Below are 14399 nucleotides of genomic sequence, written 5' to 3'. Positions count from 1 at the left end.
GGCTAAACAAATTGTGGCATTTACATAAGATGGAGTATTATGCAGCTTTCAGACAGAATAAAGTTATGAAGTATGTAACAACATGAATGGACCTTAAGGACATTATGCTGAGTGTGATTAGCCAGAAACAAAAGGACAAATACTGTATGGTCTCACTGATATGAACTGACATTAGTGAATAAACTTGGAATATTTCCTTAGTAACAGAGACCATCAGGAGATAGAAATAGGGTAAGATATTGGGTAATTGGAGCTGAAGGGATACAGATTGTGCAACAGGACTGAATATAAAACTCAGAAATAGACAGCACAATATTACCTAACTCTAATACAATTATGTTAAAACACTGACTGAAACTGCACATGAGAATGATAGAGGAAGGAGGGCTGGGGCATAAATGAAATCACAAAGAAAGATAGACGATAAAGATTGAGATGGTGTAATCTAGGAATGTCTAGAGTGTATAATGATATTGACTAAATGTACAAGTTTAAAAATGTTTTTGCATGAGGAAGAACAAAAGAATGTCATTACTGCAGTGTGCTGAAAATAGATGGTAATTAATATTTTAAAATTTCAACTAATATGTGAGACTTAAAGCAAAAAATGTTTATTTGGTACAAATCTATACTTTGACTAGTGCATCTCCTAATATAACTTATGTAGATAGTTGATTGAACACCTTAAGTACATGGAACTTTGTATAGGACATGAGATTCTGTTGGTTTGTCCAGGTGATGCCCTGATGAATCCCAGAGTGATTTGATCAGTGAGTGGAAAAGTATTTGCAAAGTCCCCTTCAGGGAATGGTGAGAATGGGGGAAAACTCAACTTCCCCAAATTGAATTCTTGATATCCTCACAAGCAGTGTGGACAACAAAAGCTATAGGCTGAGCCCCCAGTCTTGGGGTTTGTTCATATGAAACTTAACCCCACAGGGGATAGGTCAAGCCTACTTAAAATTAGGCCTAGGAGTCACCCCCAAGAGAACATCTTTTGTTGCTCAGATGTGGCCTCTCTCTCCAGCCAACAGAGCAAGCAGACTCACCACCTTCCCCCTGTCTACATGGGACATGACTACCAGGGGTGTGAATCTTCCTGGCAGCGTGGGACAGAAATCCAAGAATGAGCTGAGATTCAGCATCAAGGGATTGAGAAAAACTCTAGAATGAGCTGAGACCCAGCATCAAGGGATTGAGAAAACCTTCTCGACCAAAAGGGGGAAGAGTGAAATGAGACAAAGTGTCAATGGCTGAGAGATTCCAAACAGAGTCGAGAGGTTATCCTGGAGGTTATTCTTATGTATTAAGTAGATATCACCTTGTCCTTCAAGATGTCATGGAGAGGCTGGAGGGAACTGCCTGAAAATGTAGAGCTGTGTTCCAGTAGCCATATTTCTTGGAGACGATTGTTTAATGAGACAGCTTTCACAATGTGACTGTGTGATTGTGAAAACCTTGTGTCTGATGCTCCTTTTATCTACCTTGTCAACAGACGAGTAAAACATATGGAATAAAAATAAATAATAGGGGGAACAAATGTTAAAATAAATTTAGTTTGAAGTGCTAATGAAAGCAAGGAAAAAGGGGTATGGTATACACAATCTTTTTTTTCTATTTTGTTTTATTTCTTTTTCTGTTCTTTTATTTCTTTTTCTGAATTGATGCAAATGTTCTAAGAAATGATGAATATGCAATTAAGTGATGATACTATGAATTACTGATTATATATGTTAATGTTTTAGTTCTTTTGTTAAATTTTTTTAATTAATAAATAAATTTTAAAAAAAACCTCAGGGATTTTATGATTTTTTTTGAGACATAGACAAGCTTATAAACACAGAACATAGTGGAGAACCCAGAAATAGATTCATACAAATTCTCTATTCTGGAAAAGAATAGTGAACCCAGAAATATATCCATGCAAATATACAATGGTATGAAAAACAATTCAATTGAACAAGGATATCCCATTTAACAAATGGTACTAGAACAACTGTATTTCCATAGGCAAAAAAAAATTGGACACAAACCTAAACCTTTATACAAAAATTAACTCAAAATATATCACTAACTTAAATGTAAAACCATAAAACATTCAGAAAAACATAGTAGGAGATAATTTCCAAAATCTAGAGCTAGGCAAAGAGTAACCCTTGACATGAGAAGCATGTTCTATGAAAGGAAAAACTGACAAATTGAACCACATCAATATTATAAAAAATTTTCTGTGTTAAAATTCTTGTTAGAAGAATGAAAAAATAAGCTAGAGATTTGGCAAAAATATTTGCAAATTACCTATCCAATAAAGGACAAGTATAAAGAATAAAGAACTCTCAAAACGCAGCAATAAGAAAACAAATGTTCCAATTAGAAAATAGGCCAAACATATTGAACAGATATAACACCAAAGAGAATATGCAGACAACTAAGCACACAAAAAGTAGTTCAATATCATTAACCATTAGGAAAATGCAAATTAAAACCACAATTAGGGGGATTCTTACCAGAAGATTATGGAATAGTATAGATGAGTTCACCTCTGCTCCATAAAGTAACAAGAGAAGTGACAGAAAATAACCAAGACAATAGTTCCAAGATATGAGTGACCAGAGTGGGACTTCTACATCATATAGGGAGGACCTGAATGAAAAAGTAGAGAAATTATTATTCAGAGAACAGGTTGAGTTTACTCAGTCATGATGTGCCTGGGGCAGGTTGTGACCCATAGGCAAGAGTGGTAGGCTCCCACACCTTGCCTACCTCTGCAGCCAGTTTGGAGGATCTGATCAATGGAATGAAATTGAGAGTTTGGAAATATACCACCAGATCTATGGTCAATTGATCTTTAACAAGGCCCCCAATCCACTGAACTGGGACAGAAATATCTTTTCAATATATAGGGCTGGGAAAACTTGATATCCATAGCCAAAGGAACAAGAGAGGACCCTTAAATCACACCCTATACAAAAATTAACTCAAAGTGGATCAAAGGCCTAAATAAGAGCCAGTACTACAGAACTTCTAAAAGAAAATATGGGGAATCATCTTCAAGACCTAGACTATTAGGTTGCTTCTTGGACCTTTTGCCCAAAGCACAAGCAAGAAAATAAAATAAAATAGATAAAAGGGAATTTCTGAAAATCAAATGCTTCTGTGCCTCAAACACTGTCAAAAAGGTGAAGAGACAGCCAACCCAATGGGAGAAAATATTTAGAAACCACATATCAGATAAGGGATTGATATCCAGTATATGTAAAGAAATCATGCAGCTCAACAACAAAAGAACAAACAACCCATTTTTTAAAAATGGGCAAAAGATATGAATAGACATTTTTTCTGAACAGGAAATACAAATAGCTAAAAAGCACCTGAAAAGATGTTCATCTTCATTAGCTATAAAGGAAATGTAAATCAAAACCACCATGAGGTATCATCACACACCTACAAGAATGGCTGCCATTAAACAAACAAGAAACTACAAATGTTGGAGATGATGTGGAGAAATTGGAACACTTACTCACAGCTGGTGTGGAAAACAGTTTGGCAAGTCCCGATAAAACTAAATATCAAGTTCCCTATGACCTGGCAATAACACTACTCAGTATATGCCCAGAAGAGTTGAAAGCAGTGTCATGAACAGATGCAGGTCATAGCAGCATTATTCACAATTGCCAAAAGACGGAAAAAATCCAAGTGTCCATCAATAGAAGAGTGGGTAAACAAAATGTGGTATATATATAAGATGGAATATTATGCAGCAGTAAGAAGAAATGAGGTCCCAAAGTATATGGCAACATGGATGAAAACTGAGGACATATTGCTGAGTGAAATAAGCCAAACAAAAAAGATATTGGATGATTTCAATAATATGAACCACCTGGAAAATGTAAACTTAGTCTCAAAACATAGGATATATGGCACTAGAGGAAGATAGAAGCTAGAGAAAGGAGAGCAGTTTCCCAAAAAATACAGACTTGTTAACGAGGTTGAACTTAAATGTATGGGAATGGATAGAGGTGATGGTAGTTCATTAGTGAGATTACAAGTGATAGTGTTGTACTGAAGATGAATACAATTGAAAGGGGTTGTTTAGAGCCATGTGTTTCACCAATTAGTACTACAAATATAAATAAATTCTTGAGCGAGCTATTTCAAAGGTATAACACTTGCACAAAGAGTTAATAATAGAGCGATACATGGGAAAAACTACTACTGCATGTTATCATCTATATTTAACAGAAATACCTCACTAGCACCACAATACTAGGGGTAAATAATTTGGGGGTAAAGAGTCAAGGGGAGGAGAGAGTGCCAAGATGGCAGCCTAGCAAGGTGTGGGATTTAGTTTGTCCTCCAGAACAAATAACCAGGAGCAGTACAGAACAACTGCTGGGGACATGTCAGTGACCAGGAACACAGTGTGCCCCAGTCTAGACCAGCTGGGCCGGCTGCAAGCCCAACCAGAATCAGAGAGTCAGCTGAAGTTAAAGGAACTGCATCACCATATGCTGGTGGGTCCCACAAGAAGTAAAACACTACATACTGGGCAGGATATGAGAAGCACAGAGTCCAGAGACTTCATAGGAAAGTATTTCAACCTGCTGGATCTCATCCTCAGGGAAAACTGACACAGGTGACTCTTTCCTCCTGAGAGGAGGCCAGCTTGGTCTGGGAAAATCCAGCTGGGGTCTATAATACCTAAGTAGACCCTCCTAAGGGTGGGAGGGAAAAGGCACCATACAGGCAGGGCAAGAAACAAGAAAACAAGAACTGAAAATTTCTGCTCTGTTAAACAAAACCTAAGCTAGTGGTCTAGAAAAAGATGAATTGAATGTCAAAGAACAGATAGACAACAAAGTCATCCAGCAAGAAAATCCTAGGTAAAAGAAGTGAAAACAATCTCCCGAATAAACTAATAACGTAATTAAATGCCTGGGTGCCAGCAAAAAATGATGAAACACACTAGGAAAATTGAAGATATTCCCTTCAAAGGAACAAACCAACAATTCAAATAAGATACAGGAATTGAAACCATTAACTCAGAATGTTCAAACAGACATGGAAAACTTCATCAAAACTCAAATCAATGAGTTGGGGAGGATATGATGAAGGCAAAGAATGAACAAAAAGAAGAAACTGAAAGTCTGAGAAACTAAATCACAGAACTTATGGGAATTAAAGGCATAGTAGAGGAGATGAAAAAAAAAAAACAAGGGAAACCTACAATATCAGATTTCAAGAGGCAGAATATAGGATTAGTGAACTGGAGGATGGAATACCTGAAATCTGACAAGCAAAAGAAAATATAGGGAAAAGAATGGAAAAATATGAACAGAAACTCAGGGAACTGAATGACAACATGAAGTGCATGAATATACATGTTGTGGGTGTCCCAGAAGGAGAAGAGAAGAGAAAAGAGGGAGAAAACTAATGGAGGAATTGTGGCTGAAAATTTCCCAATTATTATGAAAGACTTAAAATTACAGATCCAAGAAGTGCAGTGTACCCCAAACAGAACAGATCCAAATAGACGTACTTCTAGACACTTACTAATCAGAATGTCAGATGTCAAAGAGAAAGAGAGAATCTTGAAAGCACCAAGAGAAAAGCAATCCATCACATACAAGAGAAACCTAATAACATTATGCATAGATTTCTCAGCAGAAACCATGGAGATGAGAAGACAGTGGGATGATATATTTAAATAACTAAAAGAGAAAAACTGCCAACCAAGAATTCTATATCCACCAAAACTGTCCTTCAAAAATGAGGGAGAAATTAAAACATTTTCAGACAAAAAAATCACTGAGAGAATTTGTGACCAAGAGACCGGCTCTGCAATAAATACTAAAGGGAGCACTAGAAACAGATATGAAAAGACAGAAAAGAGAGGTGTGGAGAAGAGTGTAGAAATGAAGACTATCAGTAAAGGTAAAAAGTAGAAAAATTGAAAGGCAAAATGGTAGAAGAAAGTACTACCATACAGTAATGACACTAAATGTTAATGGATTAAACTCATCAATCAAAAGGCATAGACTGGCAGAATGGATTAAAAAACAGGACCCATCTATATGCTGTCTACAGGAAACACATCTTAGACCCAAGGATAAACATAGGTTAAAAGTGAAAGGTTGAGAAAAGATATTTCATGTAAATAATAATCAAAAAAGAGCAGGAGTAGCTATACTAATATCCAACAAATTAGACTTCAAATGTAAAACAGTTAAAAGAGACAAAGAAGGACACTGTGAATTAATAAAAGGAACAATTGAACAAGAAGACATAACAATCATAAATATTTATGTACCAAGCCAGAATGCTGCAAAATACATGAGGCAAACACTGAAAACATTGAAAAGAGAAATAGATACATCTACCATAATGGATGGAGAATTCAATTCACCACTCTTGTCAACAGACAGAACATCTAGACAGAGGATCAATAAATAAACAGAGAAATTGAATAATATAATAAATGAGCTCAACTTAACAGATATTTATAGAACATTACACCCCACAAAAGCAGGATACACCTTTTTCTCAAGCGCTCATGGATCATTCTCAAGGATAGACCATATGTTGGGTCACAAAGCAAGTCTCAATAAATTTAAAAAGATTTAAATCATACAAAACACTTCTCAGATCATTATGGAATAAAGTTAGAAATCAATCAAACTGGCAGTGTGTCAGAAAATTCACAAATATTTGGAGGCTCAATGACACACTCAAACAATCAGTGGGTTAAGGAAGAAATTACAAGAGAAATCAGTAAACATCTCGAGGCAAATGAAAATGAAAATACAATATATCAAAATTTATGGGATGCAGCAAAGGCAGTGCTAAGAGGGATACTTAATGCCCTAAATGCCTGTATCAAAAAAAGAAGAAAGGGCAAAAATGGAGGATGTAACTGTCCTATTGGAAGAACTAGAGAAAAAACAACAAACTAACTCCAAAGCAAGCAAAAGGAAAGAATAATGAAGATTGGAATAGAAATAAATGAAATTGAGAAAATATTAGTTTAGAAAACAATTGAGAAAATCAATAAAACCAAAAGTCGGTTCTATGAGAAAATCAATAAGATCTATGGGCCCTTAGCTAGGGTGACAAAAAGAAGAAGAGAGAAGATGGAAATAAATAAAATCAGAAATTGAAGAGGAGACATAACCACTGACCCCACAGAAATAAAGGAAGTAATTAAAGGATACTATGAACAACTTTATGCTAATAAATTCGACTATGTAGATGAAATGGACAACTTTCTAGAAAGGTATGAACAACCAACACTGATTCGAGAAGAAATAGACAACCTCAACAAACCAATCACAAGTAAAGAAATTGAATCAGTCATTGAGAAGGTCACCAAAAATAAAAGTCCAGGACCAGATGACTTTTCATGTGAATTCTACCAAACATTCCAGAAAGAATCAGTACCAATCCTGCTCAAACACTTCAAAAAAAATTGAAGAGGAGGGAAAGCTACCTAACTCATTCTACGAAGTGAACATCACCCTCATACCAAAGCCAGACAAAGATATTACAGAAAAAGAAAACTACAGATCTCTCTAATGAATGTATATGCAAAAATCCTCAATAAAATCCTAGCAAATTGAATCCAGCAGCACATTAAAAGAATTATACACCATGACAAAGCAGGATTCATCCCAGGTGTGCAAGTATGGTTCAACATAAGAAAATCAATTAATGTAATGCACCATATCAACAAATCAAAGCAGAAAACCACATGATCCTTTCAACATCCTTTCCTGTTGAAAGCACTTCAAACAATAGGAATAGAAGGGAACTTCCTCAAAATGATAAAGGGAATATATGAAAAACCCACAGTTTACATCATTCTCAATGGGGAAAAATTGAAAACTTTCCCCCTAAGATCAGGAACAAGACAAGGAAGTTCTCTATCACCATTGTTATTCAACATTGTGTTGGAATATCTAGCCAGAGCAACTAGACAAGAAAAAGAAATGCAAAGCATCAAAACTGGAAAGGAAGAAATAAAACTCTCACTGTTTGCAGATGATATGATACCATATGTTGAAAACCCCGAAAAATCCGCAGTAAAACTACTAGAACTAATTGTACAGCAAAGTGACAGGTTACAAGATCAACACTCAAAAATCTGTAGTGTTTCATACACTAGTAGTGAACAATCTGAGGGGGAAATCATGAAAAAAAAAATCCATTTACAATTGCACCAAAAGAATAAAATATCTAGGAATAAATTTAACTAAAGGGACAAAAGATCTATACAAAGGAACATCAAGAAATTGTTAAAAGAAATCACAGAAGACCTAAATAAATGGAATGGAATACTGTGTTCATGGACTGGAAGACTAAATATAGTTAAGATGTCAATTCTAACCACATTGATTAACAGATTCAAAGCAATACCAATTTAAATCTTGAAAACTTACTTTTCAGAAATAGAAAAACCAATAACCAAATGTATCTGGAAGGGCAGGGTGACCCAACTTGCTAAAAGTATTCTGAGAAAGAAAAACGAAGCCGGAGGTCTCACACTACCTAACTTTAAGGTATATTACGGAGCTACGGTGATCAAAACAGCATGGTACTGGCATAAAGATAGTATAATGACCAATGGAATCAAATAGAGTATTAAGATATAGACCTTCTTATCCATGGACAATTGATCTTTGATAAGGCAGTCAAGCCAACACACCCAGGACAAAACAGACTTCAAAAAATGGTGCCTAGAGAACAGGATATCCATATGCAAAAGAATGAAAGAGGATCCATATCTCACTCCCTATACAAAAATTAACTCAAAATGGATCAAAGACCTAAATATTAGATCTAAGACCATAAAACTGTTAGAAGAAAATGCAGGGAAATATCTTATATATCTTATAATAAGGAGGCAGTTTCCTACACATTATACCCAAAGCATGAGCATTAAAGAAAAAAATAAATAAATGGGAATGCCTCAAAATTAAACACTTTTGGGTATCAAAGAACTTCGTCAAGAAAGTAAAAAGCCTACACAATGGGAGACAGCCTACATAATGGGAGACAATATTTGGAAATGATACATCAGATAAAGGTCTAGTATCCAGAATATATAAAGAGATTGTTCAACTCAACAACAAAAGGACAGACAACCCAATTATAAAATGGGCAAAAGACTTGAACAGACACTTCTCAGAAGAGGAAATACAAATGGCCAGAAGGCACATGAAAAGATGCTCAATTTCCCTGGCTATTAGGGAAATGCAAATCAAAATCACAATGAGATATCATCTCACATCCACCAGAATGGTCATTATCAATAAAATAGAAAAAACAAGTGCTGGAGAGGATGTGGAGAAAGAGACATGCTTATCCACTGTTGATGGGAATGTCAAATGGTACAAATGCTGTGGAAGGCAGTTTGGTGGGTCCTCAGGAAGCTAAGTATAGAATTGCCATATGACCCGGCAATATCTTTGCTAGGTATCTACTCAGAGAACATGAGGACAAGGACACAAACGGACATTTGCACACCAAAGTTTATAGCAGCATTATTTACAATTGCAAAGAGATGGAAACAGCCAATGTCCATCAACAGACGAGTGGCGAAACAAACTGCAGTATATATATATATATATGATGGAATACTATGCAGCTGTAAGACAGAATAAAGTTATGAAGTATGTAACAACATGACATTATGCTGAGTGAGATTAACCAGAAACAAAAGGTCAAATACTGTATGATCTCACTGATATGAACTGACATTAGTGAATAAACTTGGTGAATTTCACTGGTAACAGAGAACATCAGGAGATAGAAATAGCATAAGATATTGGATACTTGGAGCTGAAGGGGATACAGATTGTGCAACATGACTCATTGTAAAAACTCAGAAATGGATAGCACAATACTACCTAACTGTAATACAACTATTTAAGAACACTGAATGAAGCTGAATGTGAGAATGATAGAGGAAGAAGGACTGGGGGCACAAGTGAAATCAGAAAGAAAGACAGATGATAAAGACTGAGATGGTATAATCTGGAATGCTTAGAGTATATAATGATAGTAACTAAATGTACAAGTTTAAAAATGTTTTTGCATGAGGAAGAACAAAGGAATGTCATTACTGAAGGGTGTTGAAAATAGATGGCAATTAATATTTTAAAATTTTAACGTATGTGTTGAGACTAAAGCAAAAAATCTTTATTTGGTACAAAATTTATATTTTGACTAGTGCAGTTCCTAATATAACTTATGCAGACAGCTTAATTGAATACCATAAGTACATGAAACCTTGAGTAGGGCATAAGATTTTGTAGGTTTGTCCTGAGTGATGCCCCAATAAATCCCAAAGTGATTTGAACAGTGAGTAAAAAAGTATATGCAAAGTCCCCTTGGGGGAATGGTGATAAAGGGGGAAAATTCAACTTCCCTAAATGGAGAATTCTTAATATTCTCACAAGCAGTAGGGACAACCAAAGCAATAGGCTGAGCCCTCAATCTTGGGGGTTGCTCATATGAAACTTAACCCCACAAAGGATAGGTCAAGCCTACTTAAAATTAGGCCTAACAATCATCCTCAAGAGAACCTCTTTTGTTGCTGCGATGTGGCCTCTCTCTCTAGCTAACACAAGAAGCAAACTCACTGCCCTCCCCCTGTCTACATGGGACATGTCTCCCAGGAGCATGGATCTTCCTGGCAACATGGTTCAGAAATCCTAGAATGAGCTAAGACTCAGTATCAAGGGATAGAGGAAACCTTGTTGACAAAAGGGGGAAGAATGAAATGAGACAAAATGAAATGTCATGGCTGAGAGATTCTAAACAGATTCAAGAGGTTATCCTGGAGGTTATTCTTACACATTAAATAGATATCACCTTGTTAGTCAAGATGTAATGGAGAGGATGGAGGGAATTACCTGGAAATGTAGAGCTGTATTCCAGTAGCCACATTTCTTGAAGATGATTGTATAATGATATAGCTTTCACAATGTGACTGTGTGATTGTGAAAACCATGTGTCTGAGGCTCCTTTTATCTACCTTATCAACAGATGAGTAAAACATGTGGAATAAAAATAAATAATAGGGGTACAAATGTTAAAATAAATTTAGTAGATTGAAATGCTTGTGATCAATTTGAGGGAGGGATGAGAGGTATGGTATGCATGAATTGTTTTCTGTTGTCTTTTTATTTCTTTATCTAAATTGATGCAAATATTCTAAGAAATGATTATGATGATGAATACCTAACTATGTGATGATGTGAATTACTGATTTTATATGTAGAATGTAATGATCATATGTTAAGAATGTTTTTGTTTGCTTTTTTTAATTAATAAAAAAATTTTTTAAAAAGAGTTAAGGGGTGTTTGAGATTTTCTCTGTGGTTTGGGTATGTCTTATCCTTCTCTTTGGGGCAATGAACATTGAATAAAATTTGAGAGTTATGATGATTGTACAACTAAGTGATGATAATGATGAGACAGTGATAGTTCATTTTGGATATAATGCATGCTGTATAAATATATTTCAACAAAATCTGCAGATTCAAAATAAACAAATAGAAGAAAACACAATGTGATGTCACTACACACCTATCTAAAATTAAAAGTAGTGACAACATCAGATACTGACAAGGATACAGAGAAGATGAATCACTTACACATTGCTGAAAGGAGTGTATAATGGTACAACCACTTTAGAAAGCAGATTGGCAGTTTCTTATGAAACAAAACATACAACTATCATACAACCCAGCACTCTTGAACACTAACCTGAATGAAGCATGATGCAAGAAATTGAGGAAGATAAATGATGATGGGACAGAGGTTGCTTGTGGTTGACAATGAATACCCCTTCTCCCTTTATTCTCCAAGTCCACCTGGAAAATTTTTTTATTTTAATGATTTGGACAAAATATGTGAATGGGAAAGTAGAGTTCTGACTAAGCAAAGTGAGATTTGCCTTGGATTATATAGTGAATTTCAGAAAATTTATGTTCTCCACAGCACTTAAATTCTTACAGTACAGTAAATAAAATATTCCACACAAAAAAATTAAATTGAAAAGTCCTATGCAATGCTCTTTGCTAAAATTTTGTCAAAAAAATGTGTACGTTCAAATTCGTAAGCTATTGTGCATGAGTCTTTAGTTATTGAGATTTGCTATTATGTAAATAAGACTTGATGTTGGTAATTACTATAATTATCTGGTATGTTCCAATATTAACAGCAGAGATTCTATCAGGCAAGCACATTTTACTGTTTTGTTTTCTGGAAAAGAAATTTCTTGGAACTTCAGGGTGTGCTAATACATGATGTTTTCTAAATTGCTACCCAAGGGGGTGCAAGGGTAGTTCAGAGGTAGAATTCTTGTCCGCCATGCAGGAGACCTGGGTTTGATTCCTGGTCCATGAACTTCCCAAAAAACAAACAAGCAAGCAAAAGACAAATAAACAAAAAACAAGCAAACAAAAATTCAACAAAATGGTGCTACAATAATAGGACTCACATGGAAAAATAATGAAATGTGACCCTGCCATACAGTGCACAAAATAATAATAATAATAATAATAGAAAAAATAAATTGCTAATCAAACATGGGGGGTTCCCAGTTCTAAAATCCAACAGATATGGGAAAGGACTTCATTTGTCGAGATGACATTTTTAAATTTACTTTTATGATTCTCAATTTATATTTTGCCCTAGCTGTAGTTTCAGGGCAACGTGCATTTCTTCTGCATGTTTTTGTAGAATTTTCTCTAAATAGATCAGCTTTGTCTAGTGTTGACAACTTTTGTCATTAGTTTTATATAAACACTTTTCCAAGCACACAGTTTAGGTTTGCAAGTGAGTGTGGAAAATTTTAATACACCCTCCCATTATTTTTATGAAGAAGCAATTTTTATCAATACTACAGACCACAGAAAATGGGGAAACCACTAATCACCAACTAATCTATTAGTTATCCTCCTTCATTCCTGGAAACAGTTTTACTTGTGATCATTTTCATTATCTGTCACCACAACCATAACATGAGTAGCAGATATATTAGTGCACACACTTTTCTCTCTCCGTCCTCATAAACTTCTCACGTGAAGCTGAGGATCCTTTTAAGTTTACTAACTCCTCAAGATTTTTCCACCTTTGAATACATGGAATGGAAGGAGTTACTTTCAAGAAGTGTGAATTTCAAAGGCAACAGGACTGAAAGAACTGCACAGCAGCGCCGTGAGAGTTCCGCTGGCATCTCCACCCTAGTGTCCTCTTTACTTCACTTCCCTCAGCTGCAAAAACACAGGCAGCTGCATCACCCTTTCTTACCCTGGGTCATTAAAAGGAAACCATGCAGGCCCTGCGATAGTGGCTCAGAGGCAAATCAGGGGCAAAATCCTCGCCTCCCGGGCAGGAGACCTGGGTTCGTCTCAGGTGCCTGCCCATGTTAAAAAAAAAAAAAAAAGGGGAAACCATGGAACAAAAATGAGTTAAGGTCGGACATGGCGGTGAAGTCTCGTGGAAGGAGTGGCGTTGAGAATCTGGGAACCACGGGCACTGTTTCTTCTGATCAGAAGGAACTATGTAACCACAAACAAGTAATTCTTCATTTGTTTATCACAAAATGGGCATAATGAGTACCAAAAAAGTGAATGTGCATATTAAAAAAAAAAGAATTTTTGAAAATACTTTAAAACTAAATAAATGCCTTATTACTATAACAACCAAATAACAAAATAACGACTGAGTTCATAATTCATTTATGTTGTTTAAATAGGAATCAAATAGATTTTTACTCTTAAGGCAATTTTCCTTTAGTGAAAGTAGTTCTAAAGTTTTGCTCAAAAAGAAATCAAATTATCAAACATTAAAAAAAAGAATTTCTTTAAAAGATGTTAATTCTTGTATATCAACTAACCTTTAAAAACAATGTTGTGATAATATGAGTGAATCTGAATCCAGATGAGAGTGAATCTGAGCCTGGATTCCTCTGAATCCAGAGGATTGAATTATGTCAAATGATTTTAGAAAAGGAGAAAATATTTACCTGATATGATTGGAACTTCAGGAAAGAGAAACATAGGAGGCATTTCATGCTCTGTTTCTGGCATGGGAGTTTAAGGTGTGGAGAAATACGTTGAAATAAGAGAAGAATTATTTTAAGAGATCTGAAAGATACCACTCAAGAAAGCATAGCAACCGCTTTTAACCCTAAAACTTCTGTTAATTATCGAGTAATCAGTTTGTCATTTTTAAAACTTAAGTTTTTTAAAAAATAATTCTTTAGAAAATTAGCAGTTTTCAGCATATTTATTTTAATGTGCTATTAATGCCAACATGCAGCACTTAAGGCCAGTAAGATTTAAGAATAATATCTGAGAAGGATTAGAAATACAACACAAAAACTTTCA

The 14399-nt window shown here is 35.3% G+C and overlaps 1 long non-coding RNA gene across 1 annotated transcript in view; it reads right to left on the bottom strand.

The window, feature by feature from the left end:
• LOC143647985 (uncharacterized) overlaps positions 1–14399 on the bottom strand; it is a 71192-nt gene that overhangs the window by 55974 nt on the left and 819 nt on the right. The gene's annotated exons all lie outside the window — the stretch shown is intronic.

Source organism: Tamandua tetradactyla, chromosome 10, assembly GCF_023851605.1.
Source record: "Tamandua tetradactyla isolate mTamTet1 chromosome 10, mTamTet1.pri, whole genome shotgun sequence".
Classification (NCBI taxonomy): Eukaryota; Metazoa; Chordata; class Mammalia; order Pilosa; family Myrmecophagidae; genus Tamandua; species Tamandua tetradactyla.
The sequence above is the reverse complement of the archived record's forward strand: the minus strand, read 5'-3'. Positions and strand labels throughout refer to the sequence as shown.